This window comes from Daphnia magna, linkage group LG2 (genome assembly GCF_020631705.1).
Source record: "Daphnia magna isolate NIES linkage group LG2, ASM2063170v1.1, whole genome shotgun sequence".
Taxonomy (NCBI): domain Eukaryota; kingdom Metazoa; phylum Arthropoda; class Branchiopoda; order Diplostraca; family Daphniidae; genus Daphnia; species Daphnia magna.
The window spans coordinates 18,698,753-18,705,722 of NC_059183.1; the positions used below are offsets into that span (position 1 = coordinate 18,698,753).

At 38.2% G+C, this 6,970-nt stretch overlaps 1 long non-coding RNA gene across 1 annotated transcript; it reads right to left on the reverse strand.

Moving 5' to 3' along the window:
• Window positions 1-5,331: 5,331 nt before the first annotated feature.
• On the reverse strand, window positions 5,332-6,592 carry LOC123469961. The gene is made up of 2 exons (XR_006643252.1): window positions 6,339-6,592; window positions 5,332-6,166 (listed from the first exon to the last, which is right to left on the reverse strand). It is a non-coding gene; the product is annotated as an uncharacterized LOC123469961 (long non-coding RNA).
• Window positions 6,593-6,970: the final 378 nt, after the last annotated feature.

Here is a 6,970-nt window from a genome sequence, read left to right on the forward strand (position 1 = left end):
GCATTTTGAGATCACAATATACGGTCACTATCGGTAGACATTTTGCAAGTAGGCTATTGGTTTTCCTCGTCCCATATTATACCGGGATGCTTCTTTAAAGGTTGTGGTTTCTGCTTTCCTCTTCATCCATAAACGAAGCGCAGCATAACTGCCAATATGAAAGATGACGTCGACTTCAACGATGGCCGGATTGAACTTTTATTGGCCTTTTCAAACATCGTTTATCTCCGAAATACGATATATATGCGTATATAGGAAACTGGATTGAGAGCGATTGAGAGCTACATATAGCAAGCGAATACAGAATCTAATTTGAGTGGCACTCATGTCAAGCGACCCGTCAAGAAAACTCGGAAAACTAACTAGATATTATAAGATTAAAAAAAAAAAAAAAGTAAGTGGCATCGATTGGTGGTGGTGGTGGGGGGTGCGTTAGAGACACGTCACTTAGCGAATATTGTCGTTATAAACGAAGAAGAGAGGGGAGCATACATAAAAGGCTTTATAGTGAAGTGCGTCAAAGATCATCGGGAGGAGAGGACAATGGGACTCGTTATGTCAGTTGCTGATGTGATCCCAATATAGGCTACGCAAAGTCAATTTGGATATTTTAAGATGATTTATTCTTATATTTCTATGGTGGACGAAACGTCAGTTTATTGTATTATGTGTCGCTAATACGATTTACATTTGCTGTCTCTACATGTATACACAGCGTCTTTAAATATGTCGTACATATAGAAACGCATTTTGTGGCTTATTTTTTGACCGGTCGCATCGCAGTTTTTCTGTTATCCTATTGACGTGTACGTTTATTGCTTCAGACAGCTCATTTATTCAGTTTTTTTCTCCATATTTTGATGACATGACATACAGCAAAAAATAAATAAAAAGCCTCTAGTCCATTTAGGACTAATGATAAACCGATCAGAAACTTGACGCCTCGCGTCGTTCGATATTTCGATCAGCTCGTCTTTCACTGTTTGCACTTGATGTCTTCATCACTTTGAGCTGCAAATCTATCGCTTAATAACTATAAAAATATATGGATACAGCATGTACATTGCATCAGATTCTATACTTTGCGTTTTGTGAGCTTCAAACGAAATCGCGTCTATGCAAAATAAATGAAGAACGAAGACAAATCAAAGACCAACTTCAAAGAGTGACCCTTTCTTTCTTTTTCGCATCCCATCAAAATGGGTGACTAGAATAATAATGAAGTGGATGCTTTATCCCAAATAATGGCAACCTCAAAAGATCTCTTCCGAATTTGGTTCGAAAAACATTTGTGTAGAAAATGTATAGCTCAGGCTACTAAAGAAAGCGCAGCTATTACTATAAATACACAGCAACAGCACACAAATCGACAATCGGATATTGCGCATCTGCTGAATTAGATGATGATGATGATGAGCGGCAGATTGAATAATAACTTAATAAAACGTTTTCCTATTGAAAATATGCTGTCGTTAATTATAGATCCTTGGTTTTCCTGTCTACGTCATCCGTGACGCATGCATGTATGATTGCATTCTAAGCTGTTGTTTGCAGCACGCATCTAGTCTTGCATAAATAAGTACTTGATGGCTGCCGTTTTTGTTTTCATTTACATTCCCAACATACATCCGTTGGTTGACTGTCAATGGGTGTGCGAATAATCATCTTTTTGTCATTTCCCGTCCGAGAATTCCAGGCAGCAGGGCTCCAGCACTAAATGGAAGTGGATCTCGGAGAATGGCGCAAGAAAACAACGGGAAAAATATAGAAGTATACTTCATATATACGTATAGAGAGCATGTTTGGCTTTTTAGCCAAATATTCGCACGAAAGAACAATGATGAAAAAGTATATTACTGGCTTACGTTAAACTTAAATAAAGTGAAAACAGTTCAGCAAAGCAAGGAACTTGATCAACTTGTTTGCCACTAATCAACAAAAGGTTAAAGGTAGGCATCTGTTACACACAGTTGCGCACTGTAGGCTATATAGGCTACTATATCGCTTAATACAACAGGAACTGCATGGGTTGTTTCAATTGCGTATTTTTTTTTTCTAGCCATAAAAACCAAACGAGCGTGCGGGAAATTCTTTATATTAAAAAAAAAAACAAAAAAACAAAAAAAACGGAGCTTTTTATACTCGCCACGTCTGTATTATAACGAAAGTGAATTGTTAGTGTCATTCACCATATGGAATAGGCTGGCCCGGTATTTTATGGAGCATAACTTGATTTCCCATTTGCTTTGTTTAGATCGTTCATCATTTTTTGCGTCGAGGAGCAGATGTCATCCAACAATTCATATTTTCTCGTGTTGTTAAAAATATAGTTGAAGGAATTATGACGGCAACCAATAAATCTTTGAGCTTGGTAGATGGGCATCGTCTATTAATAAAAAAACAGCAATATACAGCTCTATATATAAGGATATTTCGTCGATTCGCTGGCAATAAAAATAATATCTGATGGTCGTTTTGCAGTGTTACCTCTTATTATATTATCATCTGTAGGGAAAAACGGCGTAGACTGCAATACGAGCGCCGCTAAAGCCATTCGTTCAATTTCGTACATAAATATCCGCGTCTGCTGCTGCGAGGAATTCCAATATCAAAAATTCTCAGATATCTACGTTCACATGTTTTACATGACCAAGAAGGATGGGCGGGGGCGTAATCTTTCTATTGCTGTGCGTGCGCTTGTCGAAACTGCCTCTGCCAGTATTATTATAGACATGCACATGCCTTATACTCGATGTATATAGATATATAATAGCAATGCAGTTTTCCCTTGTTTAAATTCCTTGCATTTTTCATAAAGCTCCATACTTTCTTTTCCCCCCCGTCTATGGTGGTTGGGATCAGTCACAACGAGCATATCCCTTCGTCGGAAGAAGGAAAAGATTGGCTTTTTATTGCATTTCTTAAACGATGTAGTAATCGCAACAACTATATAGCTATTGATACAATTAGACTACTACATGATTTAAGAAAATTCCCCCATCGACGATCGAAGTTAGCAATAGTTAAACTGCAAATACAATCACTGTTTTGAGATAGAGCCAGTGTCTCAGAGTCCGTATCGCGATAGTATAGCTGTAAGTTGACCTAATTGGTCAAGTCAAGTCACGTGCGATGGTGGTCGGTTTGATACGAGTTCGATGCGTGTTTGAAGAGTCCTAAAAATAGTCCATTAAGGAATGAGAAAACCGTGGTTTGTTATAGGGTATACTGAAGACTCTTGTCACGCCAAACATCTTCGTGCGGCCACAAAGAAAGATCAAATTAGGGACATTGGGTACGACACTGAGACAACGTATACCGATTGATACTCTATTGTTGTATACATCATTTCGCGTCTTAGTATATATAGAGGTAAGGATATGAGACACAAAAAGGCTAGACACCATGTCAACGAGTCGAAGAACCCAAAGCCCTATAGAATATCTAATATGCAGACTTGCTGATGGGGCACCACAATTGCGGGGAAAGGTCATACACAGCACGTAGAGACGAACTTTTACTGATGGACAAGAATGAAGGGATATAGTATATCGACTCACTTTCAAGGCAAAGGGCCACAATCTATTTATAATGTGCTGAGATTTAGTCTACACCAATAGACTACTATATGAAGACCATAAAAAATGCTAAAAGTTGTTGTCTCTTCAGTTATCACAATCAATTCAATTGCTTTACAACCTCTTTGAAAGATTTATGATTGGCGCATTAAAGTCGAATTTCACTTCACATCACAGCCACTTTGATAAATGTTGTAGGCTACTATTGGTTTTCTTGTAGGTGCTGGAGCTCATCAATGGAGCCGCGGTCACGCGACAAATGGCAGTCAGTGAAAGAGCAAGAGGATTGATTGATGAGCGCATACCAAAATATATGCAACGCATCTTCGATTATATAGGATTCCTACACATTTAGACTTGCGATGACGATGCACCTGTCTACCATATACTGAACAAGAGCTTTCTATTTTTGAAAGGGACTTTATACGTTTAGCGATGCTATATACCAAATCACGCCATTTAACATTATCTTATATTGTTCTTCAATAGGTTACGCACGTTCGTCATCAAGTTTGACGAATTTGAAGAAACTTGATTTCAAGAATCAAGTGTAAATATTTCAAGAAGTACAAAGCAAATATGAAGCCGATTTTCTTTCATTAATCTCCGTCTACAGTTTATTAAGACGAGGAGTGGCGAAAATGCTACCATTAGACTCGTGTCAATTCTTTTGATTCTTCTGTCGGTGCAATAGATCTGTGATGTCAACCACCGAAGCGTGTCGAACGTGCAGCAGAGGAGTAACTCAACAAACAAAAATGGATTGCGTAACACATAAAGATGAAAAAAAAAAAAAATGAAGATGTAATTTACGTTCCATGAACTCTGGTCGCTCGTTCGTTTTCAACATCGTTTGAAAATGAGTTGATAGTGGAGGACGTGCTCCTGAAGATCAAATGTCTTTGATGCTTCCTGTCATCATGTATAGCTGATGAACTTCATACTCTACAGCATGCAGCAGCTAATGAATATCCACTTTATTGATGCCCTACAACTCCAATCTTTTTCACAATTTTCTTCCTCTTTTCCTTCTCATAAGCAACCCCCTGTATTATGGTCGTCGTCACTCTTAGCGCATCGTCATCCCCCACTTTGAAATTCAAATAGGTCAAGAGAAGGATGGACGTGAATTTCATAACACGCAATAGATTTGACAGCCTGGAATAGATAGCAAACATATTTAATTAGGAACAAGAATAACACTGGACACATATTCACGTGAAAGCTCTCGTCCATTCGGGGTTGAAACGATGTAGTATGAAGTAATCCAAAAAAATTCTATCGGGAACAATGACTTTGAGAGGAAATAGAGGAGATTGCAATCATTTTCTATCTCTCTTCCTCTCTGTATTACGTCCGTATATAATCTATAAACATTTCGTCCGTGACTCTATATTTATTAACGGGCAACGACAAAGTCAGGACGACTGCAAAGATGGCCACCATACGGCTGTTTGTGACAACGATTTGTGACCAAAGCAATAAGGAAATGAATAGGCAGCTATTTCACAGACGGACAATCGCTATCGATGTGAACTGTCTTGCAGAAGAAATAACAACTATAAGTAATCAAAATATATTCGTTGAAAACCGTTCAAGTATTTGATCAGTTTTCGTAGTGAAATGATAGTGGGAACCGGTTGGTCTTTTATTTTATTCTAAAAAAAAAACATGTTAGCATAGCATAGCAATGGGAAATTGAAAAAGAAAAGCGTGTTCATGTCGCAAGCAAAAAACCAATAAAAAATAAAAGTTTTATTGGCTTGTTCTATATTTCTCTGTCTATATATACAAATGAATAACATGGAATCTGTATTCTTTCTTGCCCCCTATATATATATTTGCATTATACGAGCCAGTCATGGCAAACAGATATAGGGAGGGCCAACTCTACACTTCAAAAACTAAAAAAAAAAGAGAGACGGGGTGAACGAAAACGATTTTCGTGGCGTTCAAGTGGATTCGCCCATGTGGAAAAAAAAGGGGGCCAGCATCAGCAGAAAGAATGAGAATCATTTAAAGCGATTGTCTTATATATAAAGTACAGAACAAAAGACAAGCAAAAGAAAATGGTTGTCGTAAAAAATAAACTTGCGGTTTTATGGCCGGGCCTTTTGACTGCGTTGACAAGTGACGGGTAATATCAAATCATTTTTTATTTATTTTTTTTTGTATTACTTAATATTTATGACCTACAACCTATACGACGCACCCGTAATAAACCAAGAAAATGGGATGATTTACTAATATACACTGATGAAATGACGGAAGTATTGAAAGCCAAAACCATTCAACTGCCCCCTATATACGTTTCATAAAAGAGGCAACCGCGCAATTGTACATATGGAAACGTAACCGAAGAAGCAAACAATTTAGCACAAAATCTGATGACATCTCGAAAAGAAAAGAAAATATATTTTATCTTGATAACGTCAGAGATATTGGAACCATACGTCTTTCACGGAGAAGGGCATTTAGGTCCTTCATCTTTGCCCAATCATATACAGCCAGTTGTACGTACTCGTTCGTAGTATATGGACACTGACACCAACTATCAAATAGGGCAAGCCAAACACATATACACTGATCTAGAAAGCGTCAATAAACCGAATCTTGGTCACATTCGTTGCGTTCGATTATGTTGTTTTTTTTCAACCAATGTAGAAAAAGAAATTCTTTCGTGGTATATACGTACACACGTGCAAATAGAAAACTAACAGTCCTTAATCAAACAAAGATGGATTCTATCTCTGAGCTTACCTTGGTTCACGACGCAGGCTCGTTCACCTGGACTGCTTCAGTTTGACGTGAATTTGGCCAGCTGCGACGAGGTGATCAGCTATAAAAAAAACCGTGTCTCTTAACAGCTGGTTAAGTATATAGAACTAATGAATCACAACACTTGGGCTTTTCAATTGTCTGATACTAGGCTCATTGGAGGCACAGAGAAATAAAGAAATTGAACTGATGTTCTCAGCTGTGCGGCACAAGTGTCGGCTCAGTGGAGACTGTTGGACTTTTTAATGTTGGAGGCACAGGCTGTGGAGTGAGGAACATAAAAAAGGGAGGGAAGTGGCCATCATAGATATTTAGTTACCCTTCCCTTCCGTTTTGATATTTTCTTGGAACTGTCGAAACAAACGGTCAATTAAGTACCGGTGAGATAAAGGGATAGACAACTACCTGCAGCAATTGTATACAGGTGGCGCCGAAACACAAAAGCAGCCTGAAATGCTTTACGTCGCTCATTTGTAAAATGCTGTGCATTCAAAAAATCCTTATTTTTTCTTTCATGAAATGCCCCATACGTGCATAGTATATAGACTGACGGGCGGGTATGATTCTATTTCTAAATAAGAAGATAGCGCTGTGTAGGCTACTAACCAATACCG